The sequence below is a fragment of the Mustelus asterias genome, chromosome 8, assembly GCF_964213995.1.
Source record: "Mustelus asterias chromosome 8, sMusAst1.hap1.1, whole genome shotgun sequence".
Taxonomy (NCBI): domain Eukaryota; kingdom Metazoa; phylum Chordata; class Chondrichthyes; order Carcharhiniformes; family Triakidae; genus Mustelus; species Mustelus asterias.
The window spans coordinates 72,751,141-72,765,231 of NC_135808.1; positions in this window are offsets into that span (position 1 = coordinate 72,751,141).

Sequence of the window (14,091 nt, forward strand, 5' to 3'; positions counted from 1 at the left end):
CTGAGTCACAGCAGGCCATAGCTGAGGGACTGAACAGGTTTCTTGAGATTCTGTGGCCCATGGCTGAGAGGCTCGAGAGCTTGCAGGAGACCCAGCGGGACAGCACTGAGACCAGCCAAGGCAGCAGCCATTGAGAACTTGGCCCAGTCTCAGAGTGTCATGGCTGACGGGTTGCAGAGCATGGCCCAGTCTCAGAGGTCACTTGCTGCGACCATTGAGAGGTGGCCCCCGGCTCAAGTGGCCATTGCAGAGGGCTCGACCACCATGGGTAGGATGCAAATGGTCCTCCAGGGCTGGCAGTGCCAGGTGACGCCGGAGCTTCTGGAGCTCAATAAAGAAGCACCGCCGTCCCATGGAATGATCCAGGGCCCACAGGAACCCCAAGGGAGGAGAAAGGGCTTGAGCCCATGCCGGGGCCATCCAGCCAGGAGACAATGGCTGTGGCTACTCCTTCTGACTCCCCCCTTCCTGACACCGGGGCATCTTAGGGGCAGCGGGATGAAGAGGGTGTCATGGAAACATCTCAGACACCTGGAAGCAGGCCAGGGCCCTCAAAGCCCAGGGCCTCCAGAGGACGCCCACCATGTGCATCACAGGCCGTGGGGCGAGGTAGGCAGCTGGCCCCCTCCACCTCCGATGTACATTCTGGGCAGTCACTGAGACATAGTGGTAGGCCACGTAAGGTTAGGAAGTGGTAGTTGCACTGAGATGGCACGGGTGAAGGGCTGCACTAGTTCGAAAGATTATTAAGCACCTTAATTTTCTCTGTTCACACGTTTTTATGTTAGAACGTCTTACTTAAACGCCTTTATTGTAAATAAATGTTTTTTCACCACCCACCTGCGGCTAATTTGTCTCAATTATGAATCCTCTTCCAGTGATGATCGCCGGAGGGATGCTTCATATTGATGTCAGTTGGGGAGGCCCCTCAATGCTGTGTCACTGAGAAAAGGAAGGCATTGGTTCCCCAGACCTCGTGAGCAAATCTCTCCCATCCCCCACCCCACCCACCCGAGGGGGTTTCAGATCCCTTACCAATACACAGACATGGGCCCAGGTGCCAGCGTCCATGCGGAGCTCAGGTAGGAGTCAGACTAGTTTGCACCAGAGCATCATCATAATGGTGCTTAGCGAGTCGTCATCACCCTCCTGCCTGTCAAAAAACTCGCTAACACAGAGTACCCAGGCCCACCACTCTGGTGTGACAAATAGAAGGAATTTGGGGGGAGGGGAGGGGAAGGAACACACAGACGCAAACCCCTAGCAAGTGAACCTCACTATCAGGGCCTCCCTTGCCGCCCTCACATGCCTCATTTGGGCTGCCAGCCCTCAAGCGCCTGGTCGGTGTTCATTGGCATGCAGTTCCTCATCTTCCTCCTCCTGCTCTTCATCCTCCTCCTGCTGGTCATCCTCCCCAGCGATGGCCGGCTGGTCAGCCTCCATGTCCTCCTCTTCCTCCAAGAGGTCACCTCTCTGTAGAGGCAGATTGTGCAAGGCACACACACAACCACAATGCGGGAAGAGATTACAGGATTGTATTGTAGGGCCCCGGCCAGATTGATCCAGGCACCAGAATCGCATCTTGAGGAGCCAAATGCACCTCTCCACTATCGCACAGGTGGCTACGTGGATCTCATTATAGCGGATCTCTGCCTCAGACACACAGGCATCATCAGCCATGTCCCCACAGCCTGGGCTCCTTCTCGAATGCCTCCAGGATGTCTGACTATGAAGCTGTCATGCATGCTGCCTGGATATCTGGTGCAGATGTGCATGATGGTCATATTATGGTCGCACACTAGCTGAACATTCAGGGAGTGGAACCCCTTCCTATTTACAAATCTTCGTGGATTCTGTCAGGGGGCCTTGAGGGCGACGTGTGGGAAGTCGATGGCCCCCTGCACGTTAGGCATCCCTACAATAGCTGGAAACCCTGCAGCCCGGGCTTCCTGCTGCGCCTGGTCCAGGTTGAAGTTGATGAACTGCCCAGCCCGGGCATACAGGGCTTCAGTGACCTGCCTCACACAGGTGGGCACGGCAGAACGGGAGATGCCACAGACATCTCTGCTCGGGGTCTGGAAAGAACCAGTTACGTAGAAGTTTAGAGCAGCTGTCAATTTGACAGCCACTGAAAGTGAGTGCTCTCCCCCCCCCCGCCCCCCGAGCTTCTCGGTACCAGTTCCTGCAACAGATTGCACAGGTGTTGCACAGTCTCCTTTCGGAGTCGGAGACATTGGTGGCACACGATGTTCAACATCTGGTCAAAGGACACTCGTGCACAGAACTGCCGGGGTCTCTGCTCCCTCCTTCTCCTACGCCACCACCACCCCCCCCACCCTCCAAATGAATGGTGTCCACCTCCTGCCTCTGGTGTTGTCTCCCTGGTCTTGGAAGTGGTAAGGCCCGGGCTTCCTGTGCCCACAATTCTTCCTCCAGCTCCAGCAGCAACCAAAAGGACAGCGAGATCTATTGGTTGCACAGAAAAAGCCATGTTGTCACTCTGAAGGGGGGAGGGGAGATGGAGAGGAACACATGTCGAGGTTAGGGAACACTGCTTGCCCCAGCACATCAACAGTCACTGTCCATATCCTCACAATTCCTCCAGCCACATGCTCCCCACAATCACAGCCCCCCCAATTCCCCCAGCCACTTGCTCCCCACAATCACAGACCCCCAATCCCCCAGCCACATGCTCCCCACAATCACAGCCCCCCCAATTCCCCCAGCCACATGCTCCCCACAATCACAGCCCCCCAATTCCCCCAGCCACATGCTCCCCACAATCATAGCCCCCCCAATTCCCCCAGCCACATGCTCTCCACAATCACAGCCCCCCCAATTCCCCCAGCCACATGCTCCCCACAATCACAGCCCCCCCAATTCCCCCAGCCACATGCTCCCCACAATCACAGCCCCCCCAATTCCCCCAGCCACATTCTCCCCACAATCACAGCCCCCCCAATTCCCCCAGCCACATGCTCTCCACAATCACAGCCCCCCCAATTCCCCCAGCCACATGCTCCCCACAATCACAGCCCCCCCAATTCCCCCAGCCACATGCTCTCCACAATCACAGCTCCCCCAATTCCCCCAGCCACATGCTCTCCACAATCACAGCCCCCCCAATTCCCCCAGCCACATGCTCCCCACAATCACACCCCCCCAATTCCCCCAGCCACTTGCTCCCCACAATCACAGCTCCCCCAATTCCCCCAGCCACTTGCTCCCCACAATCACACCCCCCCCAATTCCCCCAGCCACTTGCTCCCCACAATCACAGCTCCCCCAATTCCCCCAGCCACATGCTCCCCACAATCACAGCTCCCCCAATTCCCCCAGCCACTTGCTCCCCACAATCCCAGCTCCTTTAAAAGTTGAGAGGCTGCAGCAGTGCAATTTGCAAGGGCTTTGTGCACATCCTTCAGCTGGGAGTGAGCTGAGTGCGCTAGGACCCAGCAGCACCGCAAGACCCGAGGTCAGTGCTGAGACCCAGGTCCGTGCTGCAAGTCGGACATCAGAGTCCCTGCAGAGCAACAGCCCCCCCCCCACCCACACACTCGCAGAGCCGCCACCGACCCGAGACAGAAAATGGCCACAACAACAGGACACCCATGAGTAGCAGAGAGCCGTTGGACACCATGCACTTATCTCCTCGCCAACCCTCACTGATGGAGCGCCCGAATCGGACTTTTGTTGAGCATGTCTGATTTGCGCTGATTCCCGATTGACAAACACGGTGGTAAAGGGTGGAAGTGCTGGAAAGTTGGGCATCCAGCCCATTAATTCAAATTAAATGCATTCAAATGCATTTAAATTGCCATCGCGCCCATTTCGGACTTAGTCCTGATCATGGCCATTTTAGGCGCTTGGTAAAGGGGGAAAGATGTGGAGGCAGTCGCGGATCACGCTACTCGCCTCACGCTCGGCTTTATCAAGTTTTCACGCCTGAAAAACGGGCACAATTTGATGGTAAAATCGGGCATTACCTTTTTGAATGTATGAAATATTTGTAATGTAATTTTCGCTTGTTATGTAATTTGTGTTAATCGGAGATGCCCACTTCGGCAAAAGAAGCCAGGGGTTTCATGTAGCCTATGTTACATGTTGGGATGTTGAAAAGGAAGCAATGGTTTTGATGGCCAGAAATCAAACATTTCATCACGAAATGCAATACCTGATTGGATTTCTTACTTTCCACCAACATCTCAGACACTTAAAAACACAAGTGTTTTCTTAATGGACCAGCTGTAATAGTGTGCCGGACATCGACTCGCCCAGGGTTCAGATAGAGGTCAATTTACGTCTGTCAGTTTCTCATCAGAGTTGGTGTTACTTCTGAAGAATGCTGAAGCCAGTCTCATTAGTAACTGATAGCTTGTCCTGTGCAACGTCGTCTGAGCAGTGAACCCACCCACCTACAACATCAAAGAGGTAATGCATCTCAAGCAAGTAGCAGTTAGCAATAGGCGCAAAGTGGACGGAGCAGATCCTGATCAAGTGATAGCGTTGAGGGGTTTATTCAAGCAGTAATCTGTTGCGTTAACAAATCCTTTCACTGTCACATTAAAGACATTTATATTGTGTGAATGTTGCATCTTTGTATTAACTGCTACAACATCAATATCACATCACTGTTAAGTGTGTTATTCATGGAACAGAATCCCTACAGTGCAGGAGACCATTCAGCCCATTGAATCTGCACCAACCCTTACCCAGACTTATTTACCCCACTAATCCCCCTTACCTATATATCTTGGGACACTAAGGGGCAATTTAACATAGCCAATCCACCTAACCCGCACATTTTATCCATTTGGTTGGATATGTACATTACTATCCGGATTATAGGTGTTATGGGACTATTTAATTAACTCAATGAAGAGTTGATCAGAAAAAAAATGGGATCTTGCTTTGCTGGACTTCAAAATAGCAAGTGACTCCGCTCCGTGGATGCCAGCCACACAGTATATCCCGCTGGATTTGGACTGGGGTCCAGTTTGCATACACTATGCATCAATCATATGCCGTATGGAAATCAAAGCCTGCGAGACACAAAACAGCACATGGTTAGACATTGCAACTTTAAAATAGAGACGAAAGTGTCGGTAAAACTGGTGCACCGGAGTTTTCCACATTCACTGTGCAAGACAACGGAATCAGTGTGATCCAGGGAATCATGCATCTCATTGACACAAGTCAATTTAATCTCAATGAGATACCCTGTATTTAAATGTAATTATTGCACAGTCGGCGCTGGTGCTGGGATTTGTCACTCGCTTTTATATTGAAATAAAAGTTTAATAGCTGTAAGACTGTTTAATTTGCGGCGCTTAAAAGAGCAATTTAAATACAATCTGCGGTCTAAATCCCTGTTATAAATTATGGTAGATAAGGTGCAGAAAAGAACGTGGTTTGTGTAATTTATATCGACATTAAAATAGGGAAAAAAATAAGTATATCAATTTGGGTGAGATTGATTTTCTTTCAGTATTATCCTGTATCAAATATGGCATCAGTGAAGAGAATCAACCTGCGTTGGGGGCAGATTAATCTATAAGTATACGTAACCCATTGCAAGGTCTCATTCGGAGATATGAAAGGAGCACCAGTGATATTGGTAGTTTCAGGATTGCCCTTCTTGGGCGAGTTGGCGGTTGACTGTACTTGCAGAATGGATTTTAAAAACAGGTTTTATTCTTCAAAATTGCCAATCTGGTGGATCCTTTCAATCCTATCTTTTGGACCCTTAGGGGAGCCACGATTAAGGCAGGGGGACAGTCTCTGCTGAAGATGCTGTGGGAGCTGCCAGCTCAGTTTTTTATCCCATCGCACCGTTGGTGCTTCACTAAACCTGAATGTTTTTGTTATCAAGATGAAAAGCTGGTTCTTGGTGAACAGTATTGCCATTCACAAAGAACGCTCAGTTCAATGGCACTGATCACCAGATAATCTTGCAGGCTGCCTTTTGAAGATGGTGTAACTATTGTGGAAACATGTATTATGGCACGCTGTGTTTAAAATATGTATAAATGTCTGGAGTGAGTGTGGGGGACCACTAAGATATTCCAACACTTCTATTCAGAAGACATGTTGCGGTGTATAGCAGTCCTTTGCTCAGTATTTCCATAACCGGTTTGTTTTGCCATTCCCAGTGTCTCTCACACATGGAGAGAGATATAAGAATCTGGTGTTATTGTAAAGAAAACTCGCTGGGCTTCCTACTGGCCGCTAGATGTCAGTCCTGTATTTAATCTGTCCCACGGAAAAATGTCTTTGGAAGGCCAAACAAGGCACTTGTTTGAAACACAGCCGATTTTCAGTATTTTTCTCACTAATAAAACCGTGAGGTGCTATTGAACTGAGCGTTCTTTGTGAATGGCAACACCAAGAACCAGCTTTTCATCTTGATAACAAAACATTCAGGTTCAGTGAAGCACCAACGGTGCGATGGGATAAAAAACTGAGCTGGCAGCTCCCACAGCATCTTCAGCAGAGACTGTCCCCCTACCTTAATCGTGGCTCCCCTAAGGGTCCAAAAGATAGTTTGAAAGGATCCACCAGATTGGCAATTTTGAAGAATAAAACCTGTTTTTAAAATCCATTCTGCAAGTACAGTCAACCACCAACTCACCCAAAAGGGCAATCCTGAAACTACCAATATCACTGGTGCTCCTTTCATATCTCCGAATGAGACCTTGCAATGGGTTACATATACTTATAGATTAATCTGCCCCCAAAGCAGGTTGATTCTCTTCACTGATGCCAGAATGGATTGATATTGATTGATAGAATGCTGTAGTCACCGCTGGTGTTGGAGGAGACCTCCCCCCCCCCCACTTGCCCCTCTCTCTGAAGTTGGGGGAGACCCAACCCCTCTCTGATGTCAGAGACCCCAACCCCTCTCTGATGTTGGAGGAGACCCTAACCCCTCTCTGATGTCAGAGACCCCAACCCCTCTCTGATGTTGGGGGAGACCCTAACCCCTCTCTGGTGTTGAGGGAGACCCCAGCCCCTCTCTGATGTCGGGGGCAATGCCGGCCTCTGGTCCTCCCCTCGATTGAGGTTTGAGAGCAACCTCTTTTGCCAGCCAGATGAGTTGCTCTCCATCCTGCACATCTTTCAAACAGGAGGTGGATCAATGGACTGGTGAGGTTCGATGACCATCTTGTGGTGTTAGGGGCTGAGAATTTCGCTGATTGTTCAACTGACTTCACTTTCCGCTCGTTGTGACTGACCACAGGAGTTGTTAAAGATAAACAGACTATTTGCAGCTGGTGTGGCCTTTACAAAAACTGAGCCTCAGGCCTGAATCCTAGGGGTATCAGGCACGCAGCATCCAGACAGCCAGGAAGAGTTTTGTATCAGGAAGTGAGCTTTGAGCTCAGTTATACATCATTATATGGTGATTCACCTGATATTTCATTATGGGATCTTGCTCTGTATGATTTTGCTGCAAGTTTTTAACATGTGACAGAAGACACTCTCATGAGATCATTGTGTTCAGTTACGGTGTTGGGGGCTTGTGGTGTGTCAAATGTTTACAACACGAGGTGGAGAAGGGGTAAGGATCATCAGCAGCAAGGAAGATTGAGACTTCCTGCTTTTGAGTTCCTGATTGAACCCAAGAAGAGTTGGACAGGAAGTTAGAGGAGGTGCCAAAGGTACGTTTACAGAGGGAGCGTTTAAATAGAGTGGGTTTGGGGGGTATGTGGAATGCGGGGTAGGGTGGAGGGAACACATTGCAAGACAGAGGAACTTTGGAATAGAAATCCAAATCCAGGAGTGTAGTACCCACTGATGATGGGAGCATGGGAGAGGGACAGTGCCCAATAGACCTACATGAAGTGAATGTTGTCGCAGGCAGCAATAGAGGTATACAACAGGAGGTTGCCTGACTGAGGTAATGGATGGACTTGGGTCAGTTGTCAATGCACTCCAGTTTTTGGAAGGTACATTTGGAAGGTGACTAGCTGTCGAGAGACAGATGTAACCCAGACCTCTAATTTGATTGTGTATCTGGTGATTGTGATGACACAAGGCGACTCCATGTGGCAATCAACTAACTAGAAGATTTATTGAACACGAAGAGCTATTTACAACTAGGTTTAACACCACAAACCTAGATGTCTACTCCCAACAATACCCTGGCTCCAACTGCTGACCTCCAGCCCCATGGATGCACATGCTCGCTCCCGATTGGCTGAGGTTCGTGCACTCTCACTCCATTGGTTCCAGCATGGTCACGTGCTCACGTGGTCTGTGAAGGATCACCTCTTAAAGGGACCACATTACCACACTATCTTCTTAATGATATGCACTAAACTGTTTGCCAACAAGGCTGATAACTCATTATTGATTTGATTTATTGTTGTCAGGTGTATTAGTATACAGTGAAAAGTATTGTTTCTTGCAGGCTCTACAAAGCATACCATACATAGGGAAGGAAAGGAGAGAATGAAAAATGTAGTGTTACAGTCATGGCTAGGGAGTAGAGTAAGATCAACTTAATCCGACGTAGGTCCATTCAAAAGTCTGATGGCAGCAGAGAAGAAGCTGTTTTTGAAAGGGTTGGTACGTGATCTCAGACTTTTGTATCTTTTTCCCGATGGTAGAAGGTGGAAGAGAGTATGTCTGGGTTGCGTGGGATCCTTGATTATCCTGGCTGCTTTTCCAAGGCAGGGGAAGTGTAGACAGAGTCAATGGGATGGGAGGCTGGTTTGCGTGATGGACTGGGCTTTGTTCATGACCCTTTGTAATTTATTGCAGCCTTGGACAGAGCAGGATCCATACCAAGCTGTGATACAACCAGAAATAATGCTTTCTATGGTGCATCTGTAGAAGTTGGTGAGAGTTCCTTAATCTCCTGAGAAAGTAGAGGCATTGGTGGACTTTCTTAACTATAGCATCCATATGGAGGGACCAGGACAGGTTGTTGGTGATCTGGACACCTAAAATCTTGAAGGGGACTTTTGATGGGGATTGCCACCTCAATTCCTCATCTGTTACTTTTTAATGGGCACACAAGCATAAAGTAGATATGCCTCAAGTTGCGAGGCCCCATCTTGACACAGCATCCCTTTTCAAAATATATTTGTCATTTATAAATCTATTCACTTAACTTCTCTATATCTACTTGGACCAGTTAATGGTCTCATTGTGTATTGTGCAGGTTAAATTTGCCTTTTTCAATGTTGAGACATTGTTCTCTCCCCTCTCAGATGGATTCCCATTTTTCACTGGAAGAGGCACATTGGAGATTGCACTGTCAAGCTTCTTTTCTGTGTTCTAAATGTCTGTAGATACAAATTGCACCAAGTGCTGCTATGAAATTAGCTGGATTGTGCCATTATGAAATGGGGGACGGGATTATCAGCATTTAAAAGCTCTGAGAGTCTGGCAAAATTAGTTGGATCTGATTTTAAAGTGTTTCATTTGCAATTAGTGTAGTTGTCATTGTGGTTCAGAGAGTTTTTTTTATCTCTTACTACCTAGTTTGAATTTAAAGCTCATAATGCCACCACTAGAGGTCACCATGTCAATGATGTACGAATAATAGAGTATATTTGAGACCAGGGTTCTTCACTCAGGGTGAACTCACATCCAACTCATGGACTATGTAAGAGCAGAACTTGGTCTTCACATCTATCGTGGTTCTTGCACTATGTCTGTGGGATGTAGTGCAGTTGAAGAAAAATCTTACTTATAAAATACTTGGTTTACATTCATAGAATCATAGAAACCCTACAGTGCAGAAGGAGGCCATTCGGCCCATCGAGTCTGCACCGACCACAATCCCACCCAGGCCCTACCCCCACATATCTACCCGCTAATCCCTCTAACCTACACATCCCAGGACTCTAAGGGGCAATTTTTAACCTGGCCAATCAACCTAACCCGCACATTTTTGGACTGTGGGAGGAAACCGGAGCACCCGGAGGAAACCCACGCAGACACGAGGAGAATGTGCAAACTCCACACAGACAGTGACCCGAGCCGGGAATCGAACCCGGGACCCTGGAGCTGTGAAGCAGCAGTGCTAACCACTGTGCTACCGTGCCACGTTGCATGAGTGTTCAACTAGGTTGTTTTAATAATGCATTTGTTCTGTGTCCCTTCCCTCTGATACATTCTGTTTAAAGCACTGAAATTCAAAATGGAATATGAAGAGCCACCATCAGCTTCAATGTTTCCTGCCTGTGTGTGACATTGCAAAGCTGAAGGTTTCCATGGCTTGGCCTTCGTGCCTCAGGATCACAAAATACGTATGGATGGGGAAGGCCATTCAGTAAATCTAAATTCATCAGACAGGCAGATTCTAACCGTCACCCATCTAGCCTCAAATTGTTTGTTAAAACATTTTTGGGTTTTTTGACTCCATTTCGCTTGCTGCAAACTTAGAAGAAGAATTTACTGATATCAGTCTTAAAATGGCCTTTAAATAGTTTGAATCTTTGTCCCCTAGTTTTTACTCCAGTGGTTTAATTTAAAAAGGCATTCCAGGTAAACTCTCTCCATACAGCAACAACTTGCATTTATATCATATCCTTAACCTAGCAAAATATCCCAAAATGCTTCTTATCAAACTAACTTTGACACCAGGTCACATAGGAAAATAGTAACCATAGTAATCTTATATACAGTGGTAGGATCACCATTCAGAAGCTTCCTTCTGAATTGTGAGTTTCCTCCGGGTGCTCTGGTTTCCTCCCACAGTCCAAAAGATGTGCAGGTTAGATACATTGGCTATGCTAAATGCTCCCCCAGTGTACCCGAACAGGCGCCGGAGTGTGGTGACTAGGGGATTTTCACAGTAACTTCATTGCAGTGTTAATATAAGCCTACTTGTGACTAATAAATAAACTTTAACTTTTCTCAGGGCAGAAAAGCCCAAGTCTTTTCAGTCTTTATTCATAGCAAAAAACTCTTAGCTCGAGGATTGGACTCGAATCATTTCCCCTGCCCTCTCTCCAGTGTTTGAATGTGATCAGAATTGGTCACCACAATCAAGGTGCAGTCTGATCACTGCACAATACAGTTTGATCATTTCCATAGAAGCATAGAATCCCTACAATGCAGTAGGAGGCCATTTGGCCCATTGGGTCTGCACCGACTCTCTGGAAGAGCATCTTACCCAGGCCCCCCCACCGCACCACCCTGCCCAATCTCCACATATTTACCATGGTTAATCCCCCTAAATTACACATCATTGGACACCAAGGGGCAATTTAGCCTGGCCAATCCATCTAACCCGTGTATCTTTGGAGTGTGGGCCAGAGCACCCAGAGGAAACCCACGCAGACACAGGGAGAAAGTGCAAACTCCGCACAAACTCCACTCCTCCAACTTGCATTCTATACTTTTGATGCTATATTATAACATTCAGAGAGTAGAGAAGAGCAAAACCAATAGGAGATGGTCACCAAGAAATTATCTAGGGAATTCAGAAGAACGTTTTTAGCCAGAGGGTGATGAGAATGTAGAACTCGTTACCACACGGCATGTCTGAGGCAAATTATTGCATTTAAGAGGAATTAAGAGAATAAGCATATGAGAGAGAAAGAAATAGACAGTTATGCAGATAGAGTTGATAAGGTAAGATTGGAAGGAAGCTCGAGGATTCAGCCTGGAATAGCTGGGCTGAATGGCCTGTTTCTGTGCTGCATTTTTTATGCAATTCAATTTACCTTGTTGACTGTCATTCTGCAACATTTGGACATGTTTAGCATTGAGTCTCTAATGGCTTCCAAGTCCCTTTCAGCTCCATCCTTGCCTATTTAAACACCATTCATGCAGCACATGGGTCATCTTTTTTTTACTTCCTAAGTGTAGCACTTTACGCTTGCTCTGCTAAGTTTCATTTACCACTTACATATGTCGTTCAATTCATACTATAATTTGCACCAATAACCTTGCCTCTCCTAGTTTCACATCATCTGTAAATGTGAAGGCTACATTAAGTTTTTGAATCCAGGGGCGTTGGTCACAGGGTGAGCTCTGACTCTTTCCTCACTTGGACACAATCATCGTGAGGTGAAAAATAAATGCAAGTCTGGCTTCTTTATTTCTTATCATTCTCAAAGATTAACCCAAATCCCTCATAACCTTTAGGTTCTCCTTTCATGGAGAACTTCCTGAAAAGTTTTTTGCAATTTGAGGTGCACTATCTCTTAGGGCTCGCTGCAGTCTTCTTGGTATTATTTCCTCAAAAAGTCAAGGAGATTGGTCAGGTAAGACTCTTCCCGTCTGAATCCTTGTGAAGTTATTTCCTAGGTCACTGCTGTGCCGTTTAATCCAGGCAATCTGTTCCATTATGTTGCATGGAATGGAAATAAAACTAATGGATCTATAATGTCCTGTCTCAATTTTGCTATGCTTTTGTGAATGCGGGCACCACATTACCCTTGCTTCCAATCTACTGACACCTCACCAGTGTCCAATGACTCCCTAATAATGGGTGTCAGTGTTTGACAAATCCCTTCTGCAATCGCTCTCAGCAGTGTAGAATAAGTACCGTCCATCCCTGGGAGCTATTTGTTTGCAATCCATAGCCTGTCTAAAACTTCCATTTCATAGCTGGTGAAGTAATTGATTTTCCTTCAGATATCTTGTTTGGAGAGGGCCTGTTGCTCATGTCTTCTCTTGTTAATACTCAGAGGAAGCCCTCCTATGGAATATTTACTATTATGTGTTTATCCTGTTTCACGACGGTTTGCATTCCTCATTTTTCACCTCATCTCTGAATAGAATCTTGTTATTGTGAGGCTGAAAAAACTTGTCACTGTTATGCTTAGCTGTCGTTGCCAAGCTTGCTCCTGGATCTCTCTCTCTGTCTGACCTCCCCCCGATCACCCTTTCTATATCTTTCTGCATTTTCTTATAGTGAGCCCAGTGAACCCTTCTCCTTTCTCACTGCAAGATCGTGTTGATCATTTTTTTTCTTTACCTCATTTCAAAATTGGGCTCCTCCCTTTGCAGATCATCCAACGAGCCAACCAACACAGTTGCAATCAGTAACTTGATTGATCAATTATCACTGGTTAGGCAGAGTAATGAGGCATCACTGTAAATACAAAAGATGGATTTTTACCCCAATCCTTTGGAGAAGAGACAAGCACGTAGTGAAGCTAACTCCACAATCTGCTCTTTCTACCCAGCCTTTGCGGCAGTTCTTCATATACCCCAAACTGCATGGCAGCATCACCCTCAGTCAGTGACACTGTAGCCTATTTAACCTCTATATGGACATGCTTCCAATTCATTTTCAGTCAATGCAACTTTGAAAAAAGCACAGTAAAAAGTTACGTTTATTTATTAGTCACAAGTAAGCTTACATTCACACCAACCACTGTGCCACCATACTGCCCTAGCTAAACCAGCTCAAGATTATACTGTGGCTGATAAGCTGCTACATAATACAACTTTAGTGTTAGTTCTGATGTTTTACCATCAGAGATGCCCAACCAAAGTATTAAGGGAGGCACAGTGGTTAGCACTGCTGCCTCACAGCGCCAGGAACCCTGGTTCGATTCCCGGCTTGGGTCACTGTCTGTGTGGAGTCTGCGCGTTCTCCCCGTGTCTGCGTGGGTTTCTTCCCGGTGCTCCAGTTTCCTCCCACAGTCCAAAAGACGAGCTGGTTAGATGCGTTGGCTGTGCTAAATTCTCCCTCAGTGTACCCGAATAGGTGCCGGAGTGTGGCAACTAGGTGATTTTCACAGTAACTTAATTGTGGTGTTAATGTAAGCCTACTTGTGACACTAATAAATAAGCTTTAAAAATTATTTTGACGTTTTCTTCCCATGCTTCTACTCTTCTCCAAAGTGTTTGTATAGTTTGTATGGATCATATATTGAAATATTGTACTTTTTATTGTGTATTTTAATTTCAATTATTTCCATTATTTCTCAAGGAGATATGCCACTGGAAACCATCTTAAAATCCAGAAATTATTGGTCACTCAACAAGTACTGGAATCTATCACATTTATTTTCTGTGGCAGTCTTCTTTAATGGGACCAGAATTCAAGAAACAAAGATGGGTGGCATGGTGGCACAGTGGTTAGCACTGGTGCCTCACAGCGCCAGGGACCCGGGT